Consider the following 17,771-nt stretch of genomic DNA (forward strand, 5'->3'; position numbering starts at 1 on the left):
TCCAAACAGTCACAATAGTGTTCGTTTAGAGATCAGATTTAAATCCGTTTAAAACTAGCAGTTTACTCAGAACTGAAGTGAAAATTAATATGTAAAATTCACATTCCCCTAAATAAAAAGTGTAATTCAGTTACATGGTCAAAGTACCATGAGGTGGGTCATTAATAGTATGATATTGTAATTAATTTGCAGTGACACATTTTGTGAACTTGGCATAAAGCTGTATACAATTTCACTGACTACACTTGTATACAGAATGTGACTTCTGCTGTGAAATGCATACTTTAACGCAGTCTTCTGAAAAGCTCCGTCATTTTATGCCGCTATTTCTCTGCTAGATAGTTATTTATCACTCTAAGGAATATTAAAAAAAATATAGCTCCCTCCTATTCCCCTACTGTGGAGATCGCTTGCTCAATTTGTTTAGCGTTTCAAGGAGGTGATGGAATAATTCCCCACTGACCTCAGTAGTGGAAGTCTGCTTATTCCCTTGTTACATATACACAATGTTTTTTAAAGTGCTTTCCAGGGATATTGTACATGCCCTAAACAGACAAGAAACTTGCTTTATGTGCAGTGAATCATTTGATGTTTATCTTTGCTGTGCTGCCTACTGTAAGTTTATATGCAAATATCCATTGGAGTCAAAGGGAAGCAATAATATATAGTTGGTAGGTTTCTTTGTACCTTAATTCCTTCTTATTACTATACAGGAAGCTGTCGGTGTGATCGAAAATATCACCCCCCCCGCCTATTCTTGCTGTCTGACCAGGTCCACTTAGTTTACCTTATTCTAGCTCTCTAACCAGTACCGGCAGCTGCATACTGGTTCACTGATGGTGAAAACAAAAATGACAACCACCCCATGGTGCACATGGAAGGGCTTTTCACAGAGTAAACAAAGCAGCATTTATTTCCTAGCACACTCGCCTACTAGCAAAAAATAAATAAAATGATGCTGCCTAGCAATTTGCATTAATAAAAAAAGAGGTTTTAGATGCACACTTGCAAATATATGTGGAAGCTGAAATGCTTTGTCAAGGGCTGTCTGTAGTGTAGTCCTAACTTTGTTCTATGAGAATGGTCATGTTGAGCATAAATGGCTATAGATAAAGTAAGAGCAGGTATGCTTAGAGGCAGACTTTTCTTTCCTAAAGACGCAGGCAAAGACCAGAAGCACAGCAAAGTGCAATGCAGCTGATGGCATCCAGTGTGTCCCAGCACCAATTCCATTAAGCTAAACAAAAAATGCCAGCCACCCCAATTTATAACAAGCTTTTGGAGTAAGATACACATGGAATGAAAAGTGTACTTCTGAAACATGCTGTAAAGTTCTCACCCTCATCTTGCAGTAAGTTTTTAATCTGATTAATGGGCAGCACAGTGGCTAAGTGGTTAGCACTTCCACCTAGCAACACTGGGGTCATTGGTTTGAATTCCAGCCATGGCACTACATGCATGGAGTCTGCATGTTCTCCCTGTGCCTGTGTGGGTTTCCTCTGGGTACTCCAGTTTCCTTCCACTCTCCAAAGACATGCTGGTAGTCAGGGCCTTAGATTGTAAACTGCTTGAGGGCAGGGACTGATGTGAATGTACAGTATGTATGTATGTTTAATAAAATAAAGAAAATTCTTAGCTGCTTGCATTTCTACATAAGGCTTGCTATATGAGAGATGGCATAAAGCTGTCTGTTTATATTTGTTTTTTCCACATCACCAGTTGGAGTAGAGATAGCAGAGTGGACTAGTTTACCACAGCTGTGTGTGGATATAGGACTGAAAACCCTGAGCCCTGTAAGCTGCTCTCTCTGTGTGAAATGATTCATCCTCGAATGATAGAACTTTTTATCTGCTGCAAGTTTTTGAATAGTATGTAAGTTAGAATCAACTCTTTCCATAAGATGTTACTATCTCCCAAGATTTTGGCTATTTCTTTAACATTTGGTTTGTTTGGGTCTTGGAGTATTGTGCCATAAATTTAAACCGCTGTATAATTTTACAGCCAAGTTGTGTGTTTCCGTTTTAAAATTTGAACAAAATGAATTCTCCTGCACTCAGCTTTGCCCTTTTCCAAAAAGGTAATGGATTAATATAAGATTAATTTAAATTATGCTTTATAGTTTTAGAGTTCTCCCTTTCTGAAAGATGAACTAACTGTTTAACCCTCCACACTCCCCTTTGTCCCTGCTACACTTGCCTCCACGGGTGATTAGCTATCACTGCCCACGCAGCTGGTGCAGAGGTCCAAGGATTTGAAATCTATTTCCCCTTCTTTCCTTTTGGACACCAAAATGGATAAGAGCAATTCTAATTGGTGAAAGCAGTCATGTTCCAGCACATGACCAGTCAGAATAGCTTTGAGCCATCGTGGAAGAAGACTGAGGCTATCAAAATGCCAGACCTTTGCACTGGCTGCATGGACAGTAAGAAATAATCATCCTTCGAGGTAAGTGCAGCAGAGACTGGGGGTGGGGAGGGTGTATGTTTAGTTAAAGTGAATGTAAACCCTCACATATACCCAGTGAAGTGAACAGACTCAGATGATACACAGGGATGAAGCAAATCTACTTACATAAGTTTTACATGGATATCTGCTGTCTTCCGCTTTTATATGTTCTTTAGAAAGTTCTGATTGTGTTAGGTTTTCTCTTCCTGGTTAGCACTGTAGTGAAGTCTGGGCATACAGCCAAGACAGCTGATTGGAGGAAAGGCACACACCTCCTCTCCTCATAGGTAGAGACTTTTAGAGCAGTTTGTTGAATCGTTCAACACTGTGCTAATCTATAGCATCCTCCCCAACACAAAACTCAGGATGCTTTTATCATATGTGTCGGAGAACTTGTCAGGAGGGAGCAGGATAAAGCTACGGGACATTTTTGCTTTGAAGAGAGATAACCAAACATTTCAGATATATGTGCCCAGCTCAAATGTCATGAATTGGGTTAACATCCACTTTAACCTTTTTCATTTCTTTTTGTGAAAAGGTAAACTTACACTTTAACTCCAGGCAAACTTCTTAATACGCCTTTTGAAATACATATATATGAGCTGTTTTACCTGCCAGAGGATTCTCGCTTCTCTCAATCTAGTACTGAGATTTACACAACCCAGTCAGACAGCATATCCAAGTTGGTGACCTCACTTTTCTCCATATAATAAGGCTTACCTGTAGGTACAGTGAATATTTCCTAAACATGCAGTGTTTAGGAGATATTCACACAGCATGCAGCCCGTGACCTCACTGGTACATGTGCTCTGAAGGAATGGCATATTCATGTCATTCCTTCAGAGCTGTGTGCCGTGCCCATGACTCTTGTGCGCATGCATGGGACTGACATTATCACGGCTCGGCCAGTCAGACGGCCAGAGCATGCAAAGCCGCAAGGAAGATTATGAAAGCCTTAAGGAAGATTATGCCTTTTACCTTGCAGGGTTTTTTTTTTTTTGTTTTTTTTTTTTTATTTTTTAAAACATGCCCAAGTTTACTTTCTACTTTAAGTGATGTAACTTTGTCACCTTCCTACACCCAGCCTGTAAGTAGACAGTGGTTGTAAACCCTTGCATACAGTGGATATAAAAGGTCTACACACCCCTGTTAAAATGTCAGGTTTTTGTGATGTTAAAAAAAAATGAGACAAAGATAAATAATTTCAGAACTTTTTCTACCTTTTTTAATGTGACTTATAAACTGTACAACTCAGTTGAACAACAAACTGAAATCTTTTAGGTGGGGGAAGGTAAAAATAAACTATAAATGGTTTTATAAGTGTGCACAACCTTAAACTAATACTTTGTTGAAGCACATTTTTGATTTTATTACAGCACTCAGTATTTTTGGGTATGAGTCTATCAGCATGGCACATCTTGACTTGGCAATATTTGCCCACTCTTGTTTTCAAAAACAGAAGCCTGAATGTTTTGTGCTAATATTGCTGGTATTTGGAACTGTTCATAATTCTTCCCTCTACCTTGATTAAAGCCCCGGTTCCAGCTAAAGAAAAACAGCCCCAAAGCATTATGCTGCCACCACCATGCTTCACTGTGGGTCTGGTGTTCTTTTGGTGATGTGTAGTGTTGTTTTTGCGCCAGACATATCTTTTGGAATTATGGTCAAAATATTCAACCTTGATTTCAACAGACTGTAACACATTTTCCCACAAGCTTTTGGGAGACTTGAGATTTTTTTTTTTTTAGCCATGCTTGGATATTTTTCTTAGGAAAATGCTTCCGTCTTGCCACTCTACCCCATAGCCCAGACAAATGAAGAATACGGGAGATTGTTGTCACATGTACCACACAGTCAGTACTTGCCAGATATTTCTGCAGCTCATTTAATGTTGCTGTAGGCCTCTTGGCAGCCTCCCTATCCAGTTTTCTTCTCATTTTTTTCATCAATTTTGGAGGGACGTCCAGTTCTTGGTAATGTCACTGTTGTGCCATATTTTCTCCACTTAATTATGACTGTCTTCACTGTGTTCCATGGTGTATCTAATGCCTTGGAAATTCTTTTATACCCTTCTCCTGACTTGATACTTTTTAACAATGAGATCCCTCTGATGCTTTGGAAGCTCTCTGCAGACCATGGCTTTTGCTGTAGGATGCGACTAAGAAAATGTCTGGAAGGACCTACTATATTAGCTGAACTTTATTTGGTGTTAATCAGAGGCACTTTAAATGATGGCAGGTGTGTACTGACTCCTATATAACATGAGTTTGAATGTGATTGCCTAATTCTGAACGCAGCTTCATCCCGAGTTATAAGAGGGTGTGCACACTTATGCAACCACATTATTTTAGTTTTTTATTGTTACTTCACCCTCCCCTAAAAGATTTCAGTTTGTTTTTCAATTGAGTTGTACAGTGTATAGGTCACATTTAAAGGTGAAAAAGTTTTTCTTGTTTAAATAAAAATAATAAAAAAAAAAAAGCGAAAACAGTTCTGAAATGATTTGTCTTTGTCGTGTGTTTGTTTTTTTTTTTTTTTTTACCTCACAGAAAGCTGACATTTTAACAGGGGTGTGTAGACTTTTTATATCCACTGATTACCCAGTGAAGTAACTAGAATTGGGTTATACACCGAGATTAAACAAATTCTCCCACATAAGTTGTAGCTGTGTATCTGGAGTCATTTCTGCTGTAGACAGTTTTGAAAAAACAGAGGAAAGGAGGTGTCTTGCTTCCAGTAGCAGTGGGTGGGGATCTGGCGTTTTCAGAGAACAGCTCTGAGCTCTCATTTGAGAGAAGGGATAAATCTCCCACTTCATACAGTACTGAGAATAAGCACAGCTGTGGATATGAATCAAAGGCTGTGTACTGCAGCTCCCTCCCTGTCACATTTTTTAAATCTGGGTGTCGGGAAAAGCTGGCAGAAGTGACTCCTGCTGAGAGCAACCAGGCAGCAGAGAGAAATGGCACTCGGTGCTTTGGAGAGAGGCAAGTACACAGTATAGAAGTATGTGTGTTTTATTTTTTTATTTTTTATTTTTTTCATATTCCATGTCTGTGGTTTACAACCACTTTAAGGAGCAGCAGCAGGCTTATGAGCTAATCCCTCTGCACTCTTCTCTTGCCAGCATGTTCCTTGCCACCACATGTAGATTTCAGATGCCTCCTTTTCCTGCAGTCAAGCAATTACATTGTTAGACTGGTTGAAAAAAGACCCATCCAGCTCAACCAATAGAGGGGGGGGGGGGGGGGGTAGAAAAATTAGAAAGAAAAAAAAATACTAACACTTTGCATGATTTTTTTTTGCCTTTTTATTTGATTGCTTTATTGTTGCCCTTTTACTACTTCTTTTAGTATAGCTTTCCCCTAATGCCCCTTTCACACTAGTGGTCCAATCGGGTCTGCCTGTCAGTTTATTGGGTAGGCCCAATCGGACCCTCCATTCTCCTTGGGTGTTCATTTACACCCACCTACATCCAATCCGATCCAATCCTCTAAAAACAGATATTACGGATGGCAGTCAGGTGTAAACAGACAAGTGGCCGGTTTATATCCAGCCGCCCATAGAGGAATGTAAGCTGTATTTGTGTCCGCTCTGTATAATCAGAGTGGACACGGACCAGCCATCCACCTGCTCTGCGAAGATCAGTGGACAGATCACCCACTGAGCAAGTGGATTCCTGGCGGATTCCGCCCTGTAAGAAAGGGGCCGGACACATACTAGTAAAGCTGTTCTCCAGAATGCCAGAGCTCTTCCAAACCTCAATATGTGTGTAGATATGAAATAATTTCTTTACAGGGGGATCAGAGCATGTTGTTAGCTAGTTCAGTGAAGTCCATTTTTATTGAAATGAATAGAAAAGGCGCATACAGGAGCAATCCGTTGCAAAATAGTAACCTTTTCACTTCAAGTGCCAGCTTACATATATTGTAGATTGTTTTTTTTTTTTTTATACAAACTAGTTAGCACCAAGACCTCTTTTGGCAATAGAAATTAGTAAATGTAAAACCAGAACAAACAAGACAACCATAATAAGGATCAGATAAAATATAAATATATAATGGCAAGCAATTAGGAGCCAATCTTGTACAGCCACTAACTTCTTTATGCTACTAACATTAATCTCTGCACTGACTACAAGACATCACAACTGTAGGAGCCTATGAAAGATTAACCGAGGTGAGGCCAGGCCTGGTGTTATCAGCAAATTTTGCCAGATAGAATTTCCATGAAGCGTTCCTCTGCTCATAAGTTAATTTTCCCCATATAAGAATAGAGTTTACTTGTTCAACCCAGTGTTTTTTTGTGGAGATAGGAATTGACATCCCAAAGCAGGCAATTTGTTTACGGGCGAAGTAAAGCAGCCTAAGCATCGCAACATGGGTCTGAGGAGTAAGCAGTTCCTCATCCGGTGCTCCCAGTAAGCAAATTATAGGGTCTTGAGGAGGTGTAAACATATATGCCAGGATCTAGTTTCTATGACATCTTTCCAGTAACCGAATGGTTTCGGACAACGTTGGAACAAAGAAGTCCTCCGTATCTCTTTTATGTTTAGGGCCTAGAGGGGAGCTCCTTCTCCCCCATAAATATTAAGCCGGGGTTCCATAAGCTCTGTGCAATAAGAATAGATGGGAGAGTTTTTCAGTTGTTGAAACCGACACAAGTGGGGAAGATGTTAATCATATTTCCCAGAATTCTCCCCCAAATGCTCCCAGGTCCTACGAGGCAATTTGGATGCGTTGTGAAAAACATTTCTAAATTACTTCTATAGTGCTGATCTATAAGGATATACATACCTCCTGCATGTATCCTTACCTGTTAAATATCTCCCCTTTAGCTGTTTGGAGCCCTGCAATTATCCGGATTCTGTGGGCAGGTCTGTTGTCCAGGGCTCGGTGGGTGGAGTTGTGATGTCAGTAGACTCCCCGCCCACCTCTACACTCCCCTTGCTCAGGCATCGATATTTCTTACACTGAACTTCTGCTGGCCTCGTGGATTATGCCCCATGATCACTAACATCCAGTCAAAACCCAGGAAAGTCACCACATGACATCAGTATGCCCAATCATGCTGAGGTGTGGAGCAGCCAATCCTGGGTGAGCTGGAAAATAAAGGAGGAGGGAATGTAAAGTTCACAGAATGTCTCTCACACCTGTACATGACATAAATCACCTGTCACTCACAGCAAGGGGGAAGAACAAACACCTATTTCTCTGAGTCTGTTTTTATCTTGCTGAAGAAAGATAAGAGGATTGCTCAGAGCTGGATTAACACTTTGTGGCAAGACTGGGCACAGATGAAATTACATCCTCTGCTGTAAACGATGAGTCTTAATTAAAATGTTTTGGGGGTTTACATGCACTTTAAAAAAAACAGAATATATACAGGAGATCATACCCTTTTTGTCTTGTTCTAGCAGAACATCCTGTACTTATCTGGTGATCCGCCAAAGTTAGATTAGACTGACGGGCCCGAGCCTGTAACGCATGTCTTAGCTGGAGATGTCTGAAAAACTCCTCTGGGGAGAGCAAATTCTTCTTACAACTCCAAAAATTATTTAATCACTGTGCCAGAATATAGCTGGACTGGATATCTGACTTCAGGCTGTCCCCATTCCTGAAAGCCTGACAGCCTGGCCAGTTCCACATAGGTGGTATTGTGTCAAATCGGGGTCAATTTCAGAAAGCCCACTATGCTCAGGTTGGCCTTTAATATATGCCATAAGGTTTTCATCAGGACAATTGTGGGTGCAGTAGAGGGTAAGTGTGAGAATCCTGCCTCTGTGTATGCCATCTCTGATGGCACTAGAAGACTACAAATGGGGTCTCGGTGATCTAGATGACCCCAACCCCTCATATGTTGTAACTGGGGAGCAATATAAGAAGTTCTAGATTGGGGTACTGCTAGTCCACCTTTTCCAGTCACTTTTAATGAGAGATCTTCTTGTATGTGGCTTTCTTTTAAGAAAACAGAAGTGGCTGTGCAGAATGGTTCCTATGGGTTGATGAAATTTCTACCCCACGCTGTTTTACTAAAAGTATTTTATATTCCCAACGAACCCACCTTCTTTCTGATTAATATTCCATGTGTTGGCAGTAGCATGGTGTTTTGCTTAGTAAGAAGATTAAGTTGCATCTTGAGAATTATTAGGATGAGCAGTGATAATGGCCTAAGCAGTGCATTTGCTTCACACTTTAGGTCTCTTCCACGTGAACACATAGTTTGCAGCGTGGAATTACATTGTTCGTTTCTGGAAGCTGGCAGGATCCTGAATTAGTGTGAACATGTGATACCTTCCCTACAACCTCAATCAGAGTACATGCATGGCATTTTTATTTTCTTTGGTTCTCATTTTGGTCACCACCCAGTAACTGAGCGGACTCCATTAAACTGTGGTTGGTATGCTGGCAGCTAGCCCGGTCTGTTCCTGGAAGTGTGATAAAACGTACCTTGGCTTATGTCAGGACATCATCCCAAAGCTGTGCCTTACAAAAGTGGTAACCCTAATGCCCCGTACACACGGTCGGATTTTCCGACGGAAAATGTGTGATAGGAACTTGTTGTCGGAAATTCCGACCGTGTGTAGGCTCCATCACACATTTTCCATTGGATTTACCGACACACAAAGTTTGAGAGCAGGCTATAAAAATTTTCCGACAACAAAATCCGTTGTCGGAATTTCCGATCGTGTGTACACAAATCCGACGCACAAAGTGCCACACATGCTCAGAATAAATAAAAAGATGAAAGTTATTGGCTACTGCCCCGTTTAGAGTCCCGACATACGTGTTTTACGTCACCGCGTTCAGAACGATCGGATTTTCCGACAACTTTGTGTGACCGTGTGTATGCAAGGCAAGTTTGAGCCAACATCCGTCAGAAAAAATCCTAGGATTTTGTTGTCGGAATGTCCGATCAATGTCCGTGTGTACGGGGCATTACAGAGCTGTAATGCATAGATGAGACTTTCTCTCCCAACAATCACATTTACCCTTCTGATTAGAATGTGGGGTTAAAGTGCAATTCCATTGAAAATGGTTTGATTTTACCATGGAGTCTTTGCTGCACTTTGGGAGCTTTGTATAGAGATCTCCCCTCTGCCCTGCCATGGCTATGACATGACAATCTCACCTTAAAGCAGAGTTCCACCCAAAAATGGAACTTCTGCTGATCCGGTTCCTCCCCCCCTCTGGTGTCACATTTGGCACCTTTCAAGGGGGAGCAGATACCTGTTGTCTAATACAGGTATTTGCTCCTAGTTCCGGCAAAAGATTGCCGCAGAATCCACAGCGATCTACGGCATGTCTGGCCCCTCCTACGTCCCCCCCCCCCCCCCTGCTGTCTTCTGGGAGACACACAAGTCCCAGAAGACAGCAGGGACCAGTCAGAACGTGCAGCGCGACTCGCTCATGCGCAGTAGGGAACCAGGCTGTGAAGCCGCAAGGCTTCATTTTCTGATTTCCTTACTGAAGATGCGGGCGTCTTCACGCGCAGCTGAGGGACAGGTCGGCTTTGGGTGAGGACATCGCGGACAGGTAAGTGTCCTTATTTTAAAAGTCAGCAGCTGCAGTATTTGTAGCTGCTGACTTTTTTTTTCAGCTGAACTCTGCTTTAAGCCAAGCCAGTTCTCATCTGCTTCAGTGAGCTCTCTGTGTTTTGCTATTTAAAATCCACTAGTAGAAGCAGGACACAGAAATGAAGCATCACTCTCTGAATTGGCTTAAAGCAGAACTACGTTGCATCTGAGCACCACAAACCAAAAATGCCATTTAATTCATTTTTAATATTTAAAAAGAATCTGCCATCCATCCAAGGCTTTATCTTGCTTTGAAATTGAAAAACACCACCGAGCATTTCTGTCCAGGGCCATCTTGAGTAAAGGCAGATAATTCAGGTAGCATTAACTTCCTGAAATCCATCTGCCCTTAGCTCAGGCATGCAGGAAGTAGTGTGCGCTTAGCTGAGAAAATCCCTCCTCCTCCCCTGAAGACTCCTTGGATGTATGACATCATTTGCCTAGGCCTGGAAACCAGGAAGTAACTGAAGAAATGTAAAAAATAAAAAGTTTTAAAACCAGTAGTTAGGAAAGTAGACCATATTTATTTGCTAATGCTAGAAACATAAGGATTACCAATAGCTAATGTTCAAGAGAGTGAAGTTCTGCTTTAGGAGCTCCTTAAGAGCCCTTTCACACTGAACAGCCTGCTGCGTTAGCGGTAAAGCACCGCTAGTTTTAATTTATTTAGTTAATATAAACTGCTGAATTCATTTTCCTATCAGCAGTTAGCAGTCTTGTGACTTCTAACAGTGTCTGGTAAAGCTTGTAGGACGAGTTTTCATCCCATCCTCCCTTGATTGTCCTATGAGGCTGCAGGACACCTGACCCTCTGCCTGGACAGTGCTGATTGGCCCTGTGCTGATCACATGCACTCGCCCAAGGAAAAAAACCTCTAGCAATACACACCAAACACATGCAGCTTGCCTCCAGGCTCTGTTCTATCAGGCAATAATTTGGGGAAGAAGGGGAGGATCAGAGAAGACAGGATCAAACAGCCTTTTCTTTCTCGAACATCACGGGACACAGAGCCTCAGTAATTACTGATGGGTTATATAGGTATCACTGGTGATTGGACACTGGCACACTGTATCAGAAAGTTCAACCCCCTATATAATCCTTCCCTCTGCAGGGATACCTCCGTTTTTACGCCAGTGTCTTAGGTGATGAACGTGTAAAGATGTCCTGTGCTGAGCTCCAAGGGGATTATCCTATATCCTATACTGGGGCAGGCCAGGCGAACCGGGTCCATTCCAAAGTGTCTTTCTAGGCCGAATTGGATGGTACCCGGGCCTCGTGTCCGAAGAAACGAGGTTTTACCTGTAACGCTTCTCTTTTTAGAGAGCTGGACCCCGCATATTAGAAAATGGTTTTTCTAGCCTCATTTCTAGCCAGGTGCTTTACAGGGCCAGAACTGTGGATCCCCCTATTCATAGGAGGCCCCATTCTCTGACGGTTTTTTCAAACGGAGGCCACCGTGAGAGGCGAAGATTGGGTCTGTACAACAGAACCCTGTGGCTGGATAAGGTAAGAGGAGATTCCACAGAATTTTTTAATTCTAGTAGGATTTCTCCTTTTAAGGTAAATGCATGCTATGCCTATTGTGACCACCGGGGGCTGCCAAGAGCACAAATCTTCTCATGCTGATGTCTGTCTCTGTGTTTCCACGCTGCACACGCTCCTCCGGCCGGCTCCAGGTAGGATGGGAAAGGGGGATTTCTCCTCAGGAATGTTCCCCCAGGCTAGGGGGAGGCCGCAGGTATCTGTGAGGCGGTTGTACACCGCTCTATCACCGGCGCCATTTGCCGCCATTGTGCAGCTCATCACTACCGGCCTCTGTCCTTCTTCCCCCTCCCCCAGCCTTTCCTCCATCCTTCTTCCCCCTCCCCCAGCCTTTCCTCCATATTGTGTCTGGAGGGTCGGCCAGCGCGGGAAGCGCTCGTTTTTTTCCGAAATATGAGGGGGGGGCGGGGCGTCAGCACAGCGTGCTCAGATGCCTACACAGGCCAGCTGCAGGCTATTAAAGGCACTTTGTACAGGTGCACACAGCCTTCGGGGGGACACAGAGCTGACGGTCGCATGTAAGGTGGGACACAGGCATTCTCCTAGGCAGCATTTACCTGGTAACACCAGACTGGGCATTGGGTAGCAAGGCTTTTAGCCGGACTACATCGTTCAGCAGTCAGTGTTCATTTTGTGATACCTCCACCTTGTTGCTTTGCACTATGGGTAGAAGAGGTTCAAACACCCCAAGAACCAGAGACTCTAGGGGATCTCGTTCAGTTTCTAAAGGACCCCCTTTCTGCAGCATCCCCCCCCCCCCCCCGAGGGGCCAGGGGCGGCTAGCCAGAGGGAGCCATTGGGGTCATGGGCTATACCTGCCTCCGGCACTTCAGCCCCTGTATACATTACACAGGAGGTTTTTTCCTGAGCTATTAATGGTTTAGAGGAAAGATTAATGGCCGTGATTACATCTTCACTCAGTGGAAGAAAACACACTAGGCCTTCCTCTGTTTCCCAAGACCCTCAGGCAGAGGAGCTCTGGGATAAAGGAGAGGAATCCCTTTCAGAGGATCGGGATGAGACGGATGATTCCTCTTTGGAGGAAACAGGTGGAGAGGGACCCTCTGCGACTACCCAGGAGGAGAAAGTCTTAGTGCAGATCCTTACTGGATTGGTCCGCTCCACATTTAGGTTGCCCATATCTGAATCAACTAAAGAACCCTCTTCTTCTTTAGGGTCACTGAAACCTCCTCAAATATCACAGGCTTTGCCTGTTCATAATTTACTTGAAAAGCTCATTTATTCTGAGTGGCATCACCCAGATAAACGTTTTTTTCCGCCGAAAAAGTTTTTAACACTTTATACGATGGAAGAAAAGTTTATAAAAATGTGGGGAATACCGGCCATTGATGCGGCTATTTCCTCCGTTAATAATAGTCTGACTTGTCCTGTAGACAATGCTCGGGTGCTCAGGGATCCTGTAGATAGAAAGATGGAATCCCTATTGAAGGATGTTTTCTCCTTGGCAGGTTCAGTGGCTCAACCTGCAGTAGCAGCGATTGGAGTCTGTAATACTTAAGATACCATTGTATGGTATACCATGTTAAGCAGGTTGTCAAAGTATTACCTGAACAGCAGGCCCAGGGGTTGGCTAACCTTCCTGCGGCCTTATGTTATGTTGTTGACGCCATCAGAGATTCTATCGTGCAAACCTCTCGTCTTTCACTGGGGTTGGTGCATATACGGAGAATCCTATGGCTGAAAAATTGGTCACCCGAAGCACCATGTAAGAAGCTGCTGGCTGGGTTTCCATTTCGTGGTGCAAGGTTGTCTGGAGAAGACTTGGATGACTATATCAAAAGAATCTCTTGTGGGAAAAGTACTCTCTTACCTGTTAAGAAGAAGAGTAAGCGTCCCTCTTTCAAACAGACTCTTTCCCCAGTGCCAGGGGCTTCAGCCTCCAGGCAGTCTCAACGGCCTCCACCGTCTGGGTCCAGAAACAAGAGTCAACCCCAGGGACAAAAGAAGTCCTTGGGGAAGAAGCCTACTAGGCAAAACACTAAGACCTCTTCCTGAAGGGGCACTCCCGCTCGCTCGAGTGGGGGGAAGACTGTGACAGTTCTCAGAGCTCTGGCAGGAGGACTTCCAGGACAGATGGGTGGAGAGTTTCTGGCATCAATAGACATCAGAGATGCATATCTGCATGTGCCCATTTTTCCTGCTCATCAGAAGTTTCTGGGTTTCGAAATAGGAGGGCGCCATTTCCAGTTTGTGGCTCTGCCTTTTGGGATAGCCACTGCACCTCGAGTTTTCACAAAGGTCTTAGCCCCTCCTCTAGCCAGATTAAGGGCTCAGGGGATAGCTGTCATAGCATACCTAGACGACCTGCTACTGATAGACCGGTCGGTAGCCTCCTTGAATGGGAACTTTAGAACCACAGTCAAGTATCTGGAACACCTAGGTTGGATCCTCAACCTAGAAAAATCTTTCCTAAAACCAGTAAGAAGACTGGAGTATTTAGGTCTGATCATAGATACAAGCCAGGAGAAAGTATTTCTACCTCAGGCAAAGATCACTGCTTTAAGGGAGCTGATTCTGACAGTCAGGACCAAGAGAGGTCCTTCTGTCCGCCTCTGTATGAGGCTGCTAGGAAAGATGGTATCTTCTTTCGAAGCAGTTCCTTATGCTTCAGTTTCATTCAAGACTTTTGCAACACAGTATTCTGTCGGCTTGGAACAAGAAGGTTCAGGCATTGGACTTTCCGATGCACCTGTCTCATGCGGTGCGTCAGAGCCTCAATTGGTGGCTCATACCCGAAAACCTGCAGAAGGGGAAATCCTTTCTGCCGGTTACCTGGACGGTGGTAACAACAGATGCCAGTCTGTCAGGTTTGGGAGCAGTTCTGGAACAGTCTGCGGTTCAGGGGGTATGGTCCAAAAGAGAGAGGACCTTACCCATCAACATTCTGGAGATCCGTGCGGTATATCTAGCCCTAAAGGCCTGGACTATCAGGCTACAGGGTTGCCCGGTCAGGATCCAGTCCGACAATGCCACAGCAGTGGCCTATGTCAATCATCAGAGAGGCACCAGGAGCCGAGCTGCTCAAAGAGAGGTGAACCAGATCTTAGTCTGGGCAGAGAAGCATGTGCCATGCATATCGGCAATTTTCATTCCAGGGATAGAGAACTGGCAGGCGGACTATTTAAGTCGCCAGAAGTTACTTCCAGGGGAATGGTCTCTGCACCCAGACGTCTTTTGGGCCATATGCCAAAGATGGGGGGTTCCAGATGTAGATGTCTTTGCATCCCGATTCAACAAAAAGATAGACAGATTTGTGGCAAGAACAAAGGATCCTCTTGCATGCGGGACGGATGCGTTGGTGATTCCGTGGCATCGTTCTCACTGATTTATGCATTCCCGCCTATTCTGCTACTGCAGCGACTCCTTCACAGGATCAGGCAGGAAAGGAAGTCAGTAATTCTGGTGGCCCCCACTTGGCCCTGAAGGACGTGGTATGCGGAAATAGTAAGGATGACGGTGGGTTCCCCGTGGACACTACCGGTACGCCCAGACCTGTTATCTCAGGGTCCAGTGTTCCATCCTGCCTTCAAACGCTAAATTTTACGGTTTGGCTATTGAGACCCACGTTCTGAAGAGTCGTGGGCTTTCAGGTTCTGTGATATCTACCTTGATCAATGCAAGGAAGCCAGCTTCCAGAATGATTTATCATAGAGTCTGGAAAGCTTATATATCCTGGTGTGAATCCAGGGGTTGGCATCCCAGAAAATATGTGATAGGTAGAATCCTGGATTTTCTACAATTGGGTTTAGAGATGAAGCTGGCCTTGAGTACCACCAAGGGCCAGGTCTCGCCTAATCAGTATTCTTTCAACGGCCACTTGCTTCGCATTCTTTGGTCCGAAATTTTATACAGGGGGTGACGCGTCTTATTCCTCCGGTTAGGGCGCCCCTAAACCCCTGGGACTTGAACTTGGTTATGTCTGTGTTACAGAAACAGCCTTTTGAACCAATACGTCAGATTCCTTTGGTCTTGTTGACAAGGAAGTTCATTTTTCTGGTTGCCATTTCTTCTGCTAGAAGAGTAACAGAATTAGCAGCCCTTTCCTGTAAGTAGCCTTATTTGATTGTACACAAGGATAGAGTGGTACTGCGCCCTCATCCTAGTTTTTTACCGAAGGTGGTTTCAGATTTTCATTCAAACCAGGACATTGTTCTACCTTCCTTTTTTCCAGATCCCTGTTCTCCGTAAGAGAGATCACTACATTCGTTGGATGTAGTAAGAGCAGTCGGGGCCTATCTGGAGGCAACTGCTCAGATTCGCAAAACGGATGTTTTGTTCGTGCTGCCGGAGGGTCCAAATAGAGGACAGGCAGCGCCAAAAGCTACCATTTCTAAATGTATTTGACAGTTGATTATTCAGGCTTACGGTTTGAAACAGAAGATTCCTCCGTTTCAGATCAGGGCACATTCCACAAGGGCTATTAGTGCTTCTTGGGCAGTGAATCACCAAGCCTCTATGGCTCAAATCTGCAAGGCCACAACCTGGTCTTCAGCCCATACAGTCACCAGATTCTATCAGGTGGATGTGAGAAGGCAGGAGGATATCGCCTTTGGGCGTAGTGTGCTGCAGGCAGCGGTACAGGGTCCTCAGGTCTGATTGCACTCTACTTGGTCGTGGTTCCCCCTCATCGGTAATTACTTAGGCTCTGTGTCCCGTGATGTTTGAGAAAGAAAATAGGATTTTTTAATAACAGCTTACCTGTAAAATCCTTTTCTTTCGATGGACATCACGGGACACAGAGGTCCCGCCCCTCTTCTAATACACTATATTGCTTGGCTACAAAACTGAGGTATCCCTGCAGAGGGAGGGATTATATAGGGGGTTGAACTTTCTGATAGGGTGTGCCAGTGTCCAATCACTAGTGATACCTATATAACCCATCAGTAATTACTGAGGCTCTTTGTCCCGTGATGTCCATCGAAAGAAAAGGATTTTACAGGTAAGCTGTGTTAAAAAAAATCCTATTTTTACACAATGCAGAGTATTAACCCCTTAGGTTCCTCAATGAGTATAACAAGCATGCTTTACTGCATATAAAGATTGATTTTACTGTTGTGTATTTAGTAACCCTTTAAGAGGTTTGTTAATAAACAAACCCATTGTGCTAATTGTCAAGCTATTTATTTCTGCACGCATTCTGCACACACAAAAATACAGTTTTAGGTTAAGTACAGTGTTTAATAAAACAAAAAATGATGGTGAAATATTATATATATATATATATATATATATATATATATATATATATATATATATATATATATATATATATATATATATATATATATATTTTATTTTTTTTTTATTTTTTTTACTAGTTCATTACATTTTTATTAAAAAATACAGGAAAAATGTGTGTGTATATATAGACATTTAAACAATAGTAGTTATTAATATAGATAATCTAGATAATATGCTTAAATCAATCATAAGTCAAAGTACAGTATAAATAGTAATAAAGTTTTAAAAGTGAATATAAGTCGTAGAATTATACATATTGTAGCGCTATTTTGGCATAAATGTTGATGTAAAAGAAATTAAAGAGATGGAAAAATATAGAGAAGAATAAAAAAGAAGAAGAGTATATAAATGGAGAATCCCAGGAGAAATAGATACATAAGGAATGAGCATGTGGACGTCAATATAAGGAAACTTTTGATTTATAAGCGGAACAAGGATGAGCAAGTCAAATTTAAGTACCTAGGAATTCAAATCACCCTGTCCCCCGAAGAATATACCAGATTGAACGTAGAACCTCTTTTCATGCTACTTAAAGATAAAACGCAAACCTGGGCACGCTTGCACCTCGGGGTAATGGGTCGCATAAATCTGGTAAAGATGATTCTGCTACCTAAACGTCTGTATATTTTCTGGCATTCCCCAACCTATTTACCACTCCAGGTATTTAAAACTGTGGACTTCATCCTCACGCATTTGTTTGGGGTAACACTCACCACAAGCTATCATGGTGTGCCAAGAAGAATCCCACAGACCTGGGTGGTACTGCCCTCCCCGATCTTAAAGTCTACTACCTAGCCGCTCAATTGTCCCACTTTTTTTATTTTGATAAGGAGGGTAAACTCCGGTATCTTACTCTGTCATGCTCAGGAGCCCCTACTAGAACTGCACACCCTTTTCAGATCCTGCTTGGCGACAGACGGAATCGAAAGAAAATTGGTGGATGCAG

At 43.2% G+C, this 17,771-nt stretch overlaps 1 protein-coding gene across 1 annotated transcript in view; it reads left to right on the forward strand.

Annotated features, from left to right (window-relative positions):
* The window catches only part of TAOK1 (TAO kinase 1), a 190,372-nt gene that overhangs the window by 142,361 nt on the left and 30,240 nt on the right, over window positions 1–17,771 (forward strand). The window lies entirely within an intron of this gene.

Source organism: Aquarana catesbeiana, linkage group LG02 (genome assembly GCF_042186555.1).
Source record: "Aquarana catesbeiana isolate 2022-GZ linkage group LG02, ASM4218655v1, whole genome shotgun sequence".
Taxonomy (NCBI): Eukaryota; Metazoa; Chordata; class Amphibia; order Anura; family Ranidae; genus Aquarana; species Aquarana catesbeiana.